Genomic DNA, 13106 nt, shown 5'->3' with positions numbered 1-13106 from the left:
ATGTCGGGATTTCCACAGCAGACACAGAGAGAGAGACATAACCTTCACTCCAAATCAAAACTCCAAACCTACATCCTCATTTTGGACAAAATTCCCTGGAAGGATTCATACTGCCAAAGATTCGTATTTCCAAGCTATACAGCAAATGCTTTGGCAAACAAACAACAGAAACCTGAAAACCCCGTCCCACCTGGAAATGGGTGAGTAATGTTGAGTCTGAAGCTATTTTTTTTTAAGCCAAGAAGAAAAATACATTACAATGATATAGGTATATTTACTTTATAAGGACTGAAGGCTACTCCCCATCCCGGATCCGGGATCGTGAATAAAGCCTCAGGCTCATTAGCATAACGCAACCTTAACGATTTCTGGAAATCGCAAATAAAATGAAAATAATGTGCCTGCTCTCAAGCTTAGCCTTTTCTTAACAACACTGTCATCTCAGATTTTCAAAATATGCTTTTGAACCATAGCAAATCAATCATTTGTGTAAGAGTATTGCAAGCTAGCTTAGCATTTTGCGTAGCATTTAGCACGCAACATTTTCACAAAAACCAGATAACCAAATAAATAAAATCATTTACCTTTGAAGAGCTTTGGATGTTTTCAATGAGGAGACTCTCAGTTACATAGCAAATGTTCAGTTTTTCCTGAAAGAATCTTTGTGTAGGAGAAATCGCTCCGTTTTGTACATCACATTTGGCTACCGAAACTAACCGAAAATTCAGTCACCAAAACGTCAAACTTTTTCCGAATTAACTCCATAATATCGACCGAAACATGGCAAACGGTGTTTAGAATCAATCCTCAAGGTGTTTTTTCACATATCTCTTCATTGATATGCAATTCGTGGAAGCCTGCTTTCCCTCAGAATCGCATGGAAAAATACCAGCAGCTGAAAATGACGCACCAATTTCGACGGAGGACACCGGGCGGACACCTGGAAAATGTAGTCTCTTATGGTCAATCTTCCAATGATATGCCTACAAATACGTCACAATGCTGCAGACACCTTGGGGAAACGACAGAAAGGGCAGGCTCATTCCTCTCGCATTCACAGCCATATAAGGAGTCAATGGAAAACGGAGCCTCAAAAATCCCGCTGATTTCCTGGTTGCCGTTTCATCTTGGTTTTGCCTGTAGCTCCCGTTCTAGGGCACCCACAGACAATATCTTTGCAGTTCTGGAAAATTCAGAGTGTTTTCATTCCAAAGCTATCAACTATATGCATAGTCAAGCATATTTTTGTGACGAAATATCTTGTTTAAAACGGGAACGTTTTTCATCCAAAAATGAAATTGCGCCCCCAGAGTTTCAAGAGGTTAAAGGCTACCAAGCTTTCTAAGACAGAACAGATACAACTTCAATTAGCACTGACGTGTGAAGTGAGAGGTGTCAAAGCCCGTGAGCCCAACAATGGCAGGAGAGAATCACAGCCTACCCCACCCAAATGCAGAGGCCTTTGAAGCCCCCTCCCGCTGTTCAGAGGTAATTACTATACAGTAACCTCTGGATGTACAAAATGATAAGGCAGGAACAGAGTACAAAAAGAAGCTCCTAATGGAAAATCAAGAGATGCTTTTTGCTGACTATAATAAAAATGGGAAGATAAGCAACTTAATCTTCCATGCAGACCATCCCCTGGTAATTATTATTTATTTTTATTTAGCTAGGCAAGTCAGTTAAGAACAAATTCTTATTTTCAATGACGGCCTAGGAACAATGGGTTAACTGCCTTGTTCAGAGTCAGACTGACAGATTTTTACCCTTTCAGATCAAGGATTCAATATTGCAACCTTTTGGTTACTAGTCCAACTTTCTAACCACTAGGCTACCTGCCACCCCATGGTACAGTGCTATATTAACACACTACCCCTCAGTTAGCAATGGGTAGAACCTCAGGACAATAGACAATGAGAACTCTGAGTCAGCCAATGTGAACCTGAACAAATCTGGAACAGTACTGGTACAGGGCAACCCCAAACAGTTTGAGCTGGACTTCACATGATCAAACAATTAGCTCATCAGGAGAAGTTCTCCCTTGAGAAAGATACCCCCACCCCGAGCGTGTCAGACCAGACCTCTTCATTATATAACCCCACAGATGATCAACCCCAAGCTGATAGTCAACCTCCCAGCACAGAGTACTACCCCCTCATTGAAATGAAGGATACATTCACCCAGCTGGAGGTAAGGCAGATGGAGCTGGAACATCAAGTGAACACACTCCAGTCAGCACAGACCCAGACAACGGTCCAGCACAACAACAACCCCTTAACCAGACCCAGAGAGCTGGAGGAGGTGAGAGACATATCTGCACTCTGGACTGTGGTGAGACAACTTCAACAGGAGAAAAAGCAGGAGGAGGAGAAGAACAGAGCACTAGAGGAGAGGATCAGACTGCTGGAGGAGATGGTGAGGGGGATGGCATGTGACAGAGAACAACCCACTAGAGAGGTGGCCACCCCCACATGGGGGTGGCCAGCAGAACAGCCCACCTCAGCTCCTGACCAAAGTCTTGACACCACAGCAGAACAGTCCCAGACCCTGACCATAGTCTCGATAAAACTGGAGGACAGACAAATGAAGAACCCCAAGCCCAGGGGATGTCACCTCATTTGAGCACCTCCCCGTCAGCCACCCTGGTAGCCCTCCTGATACCCCATTGAGGACATACACAAGACACAGATTGTACTCATAATGGACTCAAATATGAAATATATACATGAAAATACACTTTTCCCAAACACAGTGTCTAAACTCTGGTGTCCAAAAACCCAGCACACCCTAGAAATTCTGTCTGAGGACCAACTAGGGTCACCCAGCCACATAATAATACACACAGGCACAACGACCTGAGAGCACAGCAGGAAAGTGTGACCACAGCACTCACAGCACTCACAGCACTACCACGAAAGACTTCCACCCTGCTTCCATACAGCGGGTAAATGCAAGTATTTCCCGTGGCTGTGCCTCAAAACCAAATGTTTACCTGGCCCACCACTCCACCATGGACGTTACGACCAGGTCCACCTATACAAGGCAGCAGTGCCCATCTTCACCCGGCCACTCAAGGACATCACCCTCAACCGCAGCCCCAACATCTCACATAGGAGCAACAGATCAATAGACACCCGCCAAGACAAGCAAGACACCCCCCCCCCGGACCCCTACACATAGAGGACCCAGGCCAGGAGAACCTACATCCAGACCACAACACCACCAGCCACGTCCACAACCCCACGTCAACCAATCAACACCCCCCCCCCCCAAGTTGACCATGCCCACACCCCATTTAGCCCCCTGAGATCAGACCTATGCCCCTCTTTCCCACCCCATGCACCCCACTCCCACAGAGAGGGGATCAACATGGAAGTCACACATACGCCCAGGCCGTGAGCAGGAAAACAGGCCCAATCCCTACTCTTACACTAGCCCAAGCCAAGGCTCTGCTCACACTTATTGGTCTGAGGCCAAACCACACGACTAACCACATTGGACACTTTATGAAACACAGCCTTCACTATCTCATCCTGGAATATCCAAGGCCTGAGGTCATCTGCCTTTTGCCTAAAGAGCAGGAACCTGAAATTCACCACAGAAATCAGAAAAACAGATGTTGTCATCCTACACAAATCACGGTATAGAGGAAATGGACTCACTGGTTGCCCTCTAGGTTACAGAGAGCTTGTAGTCACTCAATGAATCAAAACAGGAACATTTTACATTTGGCCGGAAATTCAAAACAAGACTTTCTTATCAGAGAAAATGTCCTCCTGTGTGTCTCTATATCCCCCCACTAGAATCCCCTTAATCTAATGAGGACAATTTCTCCATCCTGGAAGGGGAAATCAATCATTTCTAGGCCTAGGGACATGTACTAGTCAGTGGAGACCAAATGCCAGAACTGGACAAGAACCTGACACCCTCAGCATACATGGGGACAAACACCTACTTGGAGGTGACAGCATTCCCTCCCACATATGCCCCCCTAGGCACAGCTATGACAACATAAACAACTAAATGCTCTGTCGCATGCTGGGTATGTACATAGTCAATGGTAGGTTTCGAGGGGACTCTTGGCAGTAGTACTGTAGACTACCCAGTGTCTCTCAGAGTGTTCACAGTCAGCCCACTGACACCCTTATCAGATCACAGCAAAATCAGTCTACTTGAACAGAGCAATACTCAATCATGAGGATCAAAGCCAAAGGAACTGAATAATATTAAGAAATGCTATAGATGGAAGGGAAGTAGTGTGGAAACCTACAGAGAAACAATTAGGTAACAACAAATTCAATCCCTTTTAGACACCTTCCTGGACAAAACGTTCCACTGTAATAGTGAAGCTGTAAACTTGGCAGTAGAAAACCTAAACAGTATATTTGACCTCTCAGCTTCCCTAGTCAAATCTAAACATTTCCAACAGAAAACTTAAGAAAATTAACAACAATGACAAATGGTTTGATGAAGAATGCAAAAACCTAAGAAAGACATTGAGAAATCTATCCAACCAAATACATAGAGACCCAGAAAACCTGAGTCTATGCCTTCAAACAAAGGAACAGCATGTCAGAAATCCATAGTCTATGCACTTTTTGGAAAATAGGAACCCATATAACAAACAACAAGAGTTATCTATCCAACATGGAGATGTGTGGATAAACCACGTCTCCAACCTCTTTGGCCATATAACAAACAACAACATGAAGAGCTATCTATCCAACATGGAGATGTGTGGATAAACCACTTCTCCAACCTCTTTGGCCATATAACAAACAAGAGGTATCTATCCAACATGGAGATGTGTGGATGAACCACTTCTCCAACCTCTTTGGCCATTTAACAAACAACAACATGAAGAGCTATCTATCCAAAATGGAGATGCTTGGATAAACCACTTCTCCAACCTCTTTGGCCATATAACAAATAACAACATGAAGAGCTATCTATCCAACATGGAGATGTGTGGATAAACCACTTCTCCAACCTCTTTGGCCATATAACAAACAACAAGAGTTATCTATCCAACATGGAGATGTGTGGGTAAACCACTTCTCCAACCTTTTTGGCTCTTTAACAAAGGACAAACAGCAAAAACATTTACTTGATCAATTACAAATCTTAGAATCAGCTATTCAAGACTACCAGAACCTACTGGATTTTCAAATTACATTGAATGAACTACAGGACAAACTACAAACCCTCCAACCCAAAAAGGCCTGTGGTGTTGATGGTATCCTAAATGAAATGATCAAATACACAGACAACAAATTCCAGTTGGCTATTATTACTATTATAACTCTTTAACATCATTCTCAGCTCTGGCATATTCCACAACATTTGGAACCAAGGACTGATAACCACAATCCACAAAAGTGGAGACAAATTTGACCACAATAACTACTGTGGGATATGCGTCAACAGCAACCTTGGGGAAATCCTCTGCATTATCATTAACAGCAGACTTGTACATTTCCTCAGTGAAAACAATGTACTGAGCAAATGTCAAATTGGCTTTTTACAAAAATACCGTACGACAGACCACGTATTCACCCTGCACAATCCAAACACCTTTGTAAATACAACCTATATTTATTTTATTTTATTTTGCCTTTTGTACTTGAACATCATTACAACACTGTATATAGACATAATATGACATTTGAAATGTCTCTATTATTTTGGACCTTGTGTGAGTGTAATGTTTACTGTTGACTTTTTATTGTTTATTTCACTTTGTTTATCCACTTCACTTGCTTTGGCAATTTAAACATATGTTTCCCATGACAATAAAGCACCTTGAATTGAATAGAGAGAGAAAGAGAGCGAGAGAGAGAGAAAATGTCATTCTTCATTTAAATCTGTTTTTATTCTTCACAGACAAAAAGGAGAGAGAGAGGGAAGGATAGAACATGATTAATGAGTGTGAGGGGATGAACTTGTACCCTCTCTTCTCCCTCCCTCCCTTCATCCAACCCTCAATCCATCCCTCTCCTCTCCCTCCCTCCCTTCATCCAACCCTCCATCCATCCATCCTTCTCCTCTCCCTCCCTCCCTTCATCCAACCCTCCATCCATCCCTCTCCTCTCCCTCCCTCCCTCCCTTCATCCAACCCTCCATTCATCCATCCCTCTCCTCTCCCTCCCTCCCTTCATCCAACCCTCCATCCATCCCTCTCCTCTCCCTCCCTCCCTTCATCCAACCCTCCATTCATCCATCCCTCTCCTCTCCCTCCCTCCCTTCATCCAACCCTCCATCCATCCCTCTCCTCTCCCTCCCTCCCTTCATCCAACCCTCCATCCATCCCTCTCCTCTCCCTCCCTCCCTTCATCCAACCCTCCATCCATCCACCCCTCTTCTCTCCCTCCCTTCATCCAACCCTCCATCCATCCCTCTCCTCTCCCTCCCTCCCTTCATCCAACCCTCCATCCATCCACCCCTCTTCTCTCATTCAGTCATTTGAATATAAATGAAGTATTAAGGAAAGGAAAAATATTTCTTAAAATCTTAGAATCGCACACACACGTACACGAACACACACACACACATACAGTACACACACATACAGTACACACACACACACACACACACAAACAAACACAAACACACATACATTACCATTCAAAAGTTTGGGGTCACTTAGAAATGTCCTTGTTTTTGAAAGAAAAGCAAATGTTTTGTTCATTACAATAACTCTAATGGATCAGAAACACAGTGTAGACAGTGTTGATGTTGTAAATGACTATTGTCGCTGGAAACTGCATTTTTTTATGAAATATCTATATAGACGTAGAGGCCCATTATCAGCAACCACCACTCATGTTGTAGTGGCTTCCTTTCGCCTTTACCATAGCCACTGCCCAAGCCTGAAGCGGGGTTGTTTGGTACGCATACAGTCCACACTCAAGGTTTCCCAAACGGCCAAACATTCGATGACATCCAGGGATATGGTGCAACAAAAATGTTTATTCTTCTTATATCTAACAAATAAATTATTCTCCAATCAACTTAAAGCAGAGAATACTTGATATGGAAAATACATATTATGACCTGTCTGTATGGATGTATGTATGTATGTATGTATGGTCAAAAAACTATACCGCTCCCGCATCTAGCAAGGACTCCCTCCCGAAGGCCCAACTTCCTGCCTTTATCCTAACACACTTACCACAATACAATGAATAGGCAAGAGGGGGGGGACAAAAACTGAGTTACACAAACAACAAATGAATATATCTCAAATCATGTAAATATAAATCATAATGGTACGTACCTAATATTTCATCATTTACATTAATAGTTAATATATTTACACAAATGTACATGGAGCTCCATATGTTCAGTCTTTTACACAAATATGTCCAAATCGGCTCTAACATACCGGCCCCTAATTGTTGACTGCCTGAATGCACAACAATTACTTAATATTCAGACATAGAGCCAATACACAAAACATTCTATACCAGAGCACTATTACAGTTGATAGCTATATACAAATATACAAGGTGCCATATAGAAAAATAGTCCATAGATCTCAGTCTGAGTTGAAGTGTAAAGGTGTTCAACTTCCAAAAATGTCAAGAGTTTGACGTCCAAAAATGTTTGACATCAAAGAATGTAAGAGTACGACATCAACGAATCAGAGGTGCACATGATTCTAAGATGGAGCACTGTGTGTGTGTGTGTGTGTGTGTGTGTGTGTGTGTGTGTGTGTGTGTGTGTGTGTTTCACTCAGTCGCCTCAAGGAGCAGACAGAGTTTATTGATAGGTCTCTGTAAGATATTGGTCTTAGTCTTAACCATGACGCTCCGGACAAGACCTTTGGCCCCTGGCAAGGCCTCCACCACACGCCCCATTAGCCAAGAGTTCCTTGGGGCGGTGTCATCGACGATGACCACGAGGTCACCAGGACTGAAGTTTCTCTTAGTTTTGTTCCACTTGTTCCGCTCCTGCATAAGTGGAAGATACTCCCTGATCCATCTCTTCCAGAAGAGGTCAGTGATATATTGTACTTGCTTCCATCTCCTTCGTGTGTATAGGTCGCTTCTCTGGAATAGTCCTGGTGGCAGGACTGGCTTGGCTTTCAGATGAAGCAGATGGTTCAGAGTCAGGGGTTCTAGATCATTAGGGTCATTTGTTACAGTAGTGATTGGTCTGTCGTTCATAATCGCCTCAACTTCACACAAGGCGGTCTGCAAAGCCTCATCATCCAGTACTTGCTCTTTAAGGACTGAATAGAGGATCTTTTTCACCAGTCGGATCAACCTCTCCCATACCCACCCATGGTGGGCTCCAGAGGGAGGGTTGAATGACCATGTCACTCCTTCCTTCAGTAATTCATTTTGAATCTTGCTGTGATCCAGCTCTTTCATAGCTTCCCTAGCTCTCTGTGTGTTCCAACAAAGTTGGTGCCATTGTCTGTTCTGATACTTGTTACTGGGCCCCTTCGACAGATGAACCTGCGCAGGGCATTGATGCAGGAATCAGTATCCAGATAACTAGCAACTTCTAGATGGACAGCTCGACTCACAAGGCAAGTAAAGATCACACCATACCGCTTCACATGAACGCGGCCTCGCTTCACCTCTATGGGGCCGAAGTAATCTATGCCCACATGGGTGAAAGGCGGCAAATCAGGTGACACCCGATCTTGTGGAAGGTCGGCCATCTTCTGTTCTCCAGCTCTAGCTTGCATCCGCCTGCAAAAGACACAGCTCTTAAGGATCTTCCTTGCTAAAGAGTTGGCACAGGGTATCCAATATCGCTGGCGAAGTCTAGAAAGCATGTGACCTCTCCCAGAGTGGCCAACCTGCTCATGGATATGGAGTAAGATCAGTCTAGAGATGTAGGAGTCTTTTGGAAGGATCATAGGATTCTTTAGTTCCGTAGGCATAGCAGCTTTGCTTAACCTTCCTCCTACTCTCAGAATGCCATTGTCAACAATTGGATCAAGCTTACAGATTGAGCCACTTCTCTTGGCACATTGTTTTCCTTTCACAACTAGTGCAATTTCTTGTTTAAAGTGCTGTCGTTGTTCAAATCGGATGATGACCTTTTCTGCTTCATCTAGGTCATCCACAGACAGACTTTCTTTTCCAAACGTCAGTTTGAACTTGTCAATTTGTTCCTTCAGTGAGTTTGTCAGACTCTGATCTGGATCAGTTTGAGAGAGAATTTTCCTTTTCTGGCTTAACTGTAGAAGACGTTTCTTCAGTTTCAGCATCCAGGCAACTGCTTTCTTCAAGCTGTTCCATGTTGAATAGTACTCAATCAGTTTGCTGGTTGGACTCTTTTCTTCCACACTTGTACTGTTTACGATTACGTCTTCCCTCACCTCTGGATCATCCGGAGGGATGGAGTTAAGCTCCTCGGGGACTTTCGGCCATTGAGTTTCTGGTTTCTCCAGGAATTCTGGTCCATTGCGCCATCTCTTTGAGTTCAGGAACATTTCAACATGTAATCCTCTTGAGGCATCATCGGCTGGGTTGTGTTTGGAGTTCAAATACCTCCACTGTTTTGCTTTCGATAGGTCACGGATCATAGCAACCCTATAAGCCACAAAGGTATGGAATCTTTTGGTATCATTGCGGATGTATTTTAGCACAGACTGGCTGTCAGTCCAAAAAGTTGACTCCTCAAGTTCAATCTGGAGCTCCAACCTTAACATCCTGTCCACTCGCACTGCCAATGTTGCTGCAGCAAGTTCCAGTCTGGGGATTGTCATCTGCTTGAGTGGAGTCACCCTTGATTTCCCCAGAATGAATGCAATGTGAACCTTTTCCATACCGTTTGTGCACCTAAGGTAGCTTGCCGTGCCATAACCTTGTTCACTTGTATCACGAAGTGATGCAGCTGTGCCGTCATGACTTGACCAAAGTTCTCAGGCTTCATACACCTGTCTATCTGGAATCTGGAGAGCTGGTCCAGCTCTGAGAGCCATCTCTGCCATGAAATAGAGTGTTCTTCAGGGATGACTTCGTCCCATCCACACTTTAGCTTGCAGAGCACTTGAATAATTTGCTTTGCCTTTAATACAAATGGGGCGAGGAAACCTAATGGATCATAAATAGAGCTGACAGTTGAGAGAATACCTCTTCTTGTAAGGGGTCTGTTCTTGACAGTGACCCGGAAGGTAAATGCATCTCTTTCAATGTTCCATCGGATTCCAAGTGCTCTTTCAACAGGCAGCTTTTCTCTGTCCAGGTCCAATTCCTTTATCTGCTTGGCTTTGTGTTCATCAGGGATAGAAGCCAGCACAGTGCGGCTGTTGCTGACCCACTTGGTCAATTTGAACCCACCCTGAGAGCACACAACCCTGAGGTTTTTTGTGAGGGCTATGGCTTGTTCTTCTGTGGCCACTGACTTGAGGCAGTCATCAACATAGAAGTTGGACTTGACTGTTTGAATCACCTCTTCATTGTACCTCTCACAGTTGTCTTCTGCAGTCTTTCGCAGTGCAAAGTTTGCACAACTTGGAGAGGATATAGCACCGAAAAGATGAACCTTCATTCTGTACTCCTCCAATCTTTTGTTAGTATCACCGTCCGGCCACCATAGGAATCGCAGGAAGTCTAAGTAATCTTCATGGACACGTACTTGATGGAACATTCCTTCGATGTCTGCCATCATGGCAATGTGCTCTTGCCGAAATCTTAGCAAGACTCCTATAAGCGTGTTTGCCAGGTCAGGGCCTTGAAGGAGTTCACTGTTAAGAGATGTACCTTTATAGGATGATGAACAGTCAAACACTACTCGTATCGTTCCTTTGCGCTTATGGTGAACGCCATGGTGTGGTATGTACCATACCTTGCCTTTCTCTCTGAGGAGCTGTTCTTGTGGTACCTTCTCGGCGTAACCTTTTGTTATCATCTCTTCCATGAAGCCTTTGTACTCTGCAGCGTAACCTTTGTCCTTCTTGAACTTCCTGATAATATTTAGAGCCCGCTGCTTTGCCATGTCACGATTGTTTGGCAGGACTACATCTTTTTGCGAAAGGGCAACGGTAAGTAGTAGTGATGGTCTTTGAGGGTTATGGAGCTTGATACGATCTCCATAAACCTACGATCCTCAGCTGACATCTCACTTTTCTCTTCATACCCTCTCTCAGGGAAGTCATGGTTGTACTGATTTACAAGAAGAACCCCCAGGTCGGCCATTGAGATACGATTGGCCATCACCGTAGGATGCCCAGATTCTTCTGCCATGGTACAATTGTTAAGAGGACCGTTCATCACCCATCCAAAGAGGGTTTTCACTGCATACGGTCCGTTGCCTTGACTATTTATGATTTTCCAGGGTTCCATTGCCTTTGGAGCATTTACGCCGATCAGGAGTTCGACGTCGGCGTCAATTTCCTTCAACTGAACCTCTTTCAGGTATGGCCACCTTTTGAGATCTTTCTGAGTGGGAATATTTTCTCTTGTCACTGGGATCTTATTTTGGGTGTAGACCTTTGGTAATGCAAGAAATGTGTCACCTTCCACATTGCCAATCTCTAATCCAGATATCTCAAAGCTCTTGGTAGGACTCTCCTGCCCCATTGTGCGTAGCAGAATTTCAGTCTCACTGCCTTTAGCTTGCAACTGCCTCATGAGTCTCTCCGTACAAAATGTTGCTGAGCTACCAGAATCGAGAAATGCATAGGTTAACGTAGACCTGCTTCCATTTGCCATCTTTACTTGAACTGGCACAATCGCAAGTGCACAATCTGTACCGGCCCCGGTATCTTCACCAGCTTCCAGTGAAACAAGAGCACTGCTGACAGTCTCCTCCCGCCTTACTGCTACACCCCTCGTATCGGCCTTCAGAGATCTAAATCTCTCTCTTCCTTCAATGTGCAGGATCGTGGGGTGCTTTCTTTGACATTTCTGACAGGTCATCCTTCTTTTACATTCTTTGCTTAAGTGTCCTCTCATCAAACAGCCAAAACAAAGGCCTTTTGATCTCAGAAACTCAACCTTGGCTTCGTGTGGCTGTGCCTTCACCTGTTGGCAGTCGACCAGGAAATGCTCACCAGCGCAAAATACACATGAGATACTGGGAGAATAAGAAGGGTAGGTGCCTGGTTTCTTGACTTTGAATGTTTGTTCTTTTAGAGGTTTTTCAGGGTCACAATCTGCCACTACAGCTACTGCAGTAGCAAAGCTGCTTCCCCTACTCTTGGACTTGAACTGCTGCTTAAAGTCAGCTTCTGTTTTGGTTTTAAAAAACCTTTTGTTGATCAGGGGATCTTGGATATCTCCGTACAAAGGATCCTGCAGTATTTTGGCCTGTTTTTCCATGAATGTCACAAGGTCACTGAACTGGGCCCTCAGGTGGCTTCTCTCTAAAATATCACATGCCGTAGACCTCCATTTCTCTCTTAGTTTGTAGGGAAGTTTTGACATGATCAACTTTATGTTGGAGGGAAGATTAAGCTCTTCCATGTTCTGTAAGTCTTGCATAGCGTTACAGCATCCTCTAAGATAGAGTGCATAGCCACCCAGTCCCTTTCCATCATCCGGTTTGATGTTTGTCCAGTTCCAAGCTTTTTCCATGTAAGCAGTGGTGACTTTGATTTCATTGCCAAAGTGTTCCTTTAACAACCTCTTAGCCTCTGCATATCCTCTTCTGGCTTCCATATGCAGACAACTACGGACCAGATCCTTGGGCTGACCAGAGGTGTACTGTTCCAGGTAATAGAGCCTATCCTGGTGACTGCTGGTCTTATCTTCTATACCATGCTCAAATGCACGCATAAATGGCCTAAAGTTTAGAGGATCACCGTCAAACATAGGTATCTCCCTAACAGGGAGTGTGGCCTGTTTGTGCTGTAGTACAAGGAGGTCAGCAATTTCATTCTGCCTTTGCATGACAGTAGAGAGGTTATCATGGCTGATACCCGCAGTGTTGATTCCGTGTTGATTGCTAGACCTTGATGTTGGCTGCTGAGGGGTGTGGTTTATGGCTGTTTTCTGAATAGGTTTTGATGGCTTTGTGGTCGGTTGTAAAACTCTTTGTAGCGGGGTCTTTGGAACTGCACCTAATGCAGCAAACTCAACAGGTGATGGTTCAGGTTCCTTATAGACCTCGGGTTCCTGGTTCTCAAAATAAGAGTTCATTCC

This window comes from Oncorhynchus masou, unplaced genomic scaffold (genome assembly GCF_036934945.1).
Source record: "Oncorhynchus masou masou isolate Uvic2021 unplaced genomic scaffold, UVic_Omas_1.1 unplaced_scaffold_1567, whole genome shotgun sequence".
In the NCBI taxonomy this organism is placed as follows: domain Eukaryota; kingdom Metazoa; phylum Chordata; class Actinopteri; order Salmoniformes; family Salmonidae; genus Oncorhynchus; species Oncorhynchus masou.
This window is presented reverse-complemented; position numbering follows the sequence as displayed.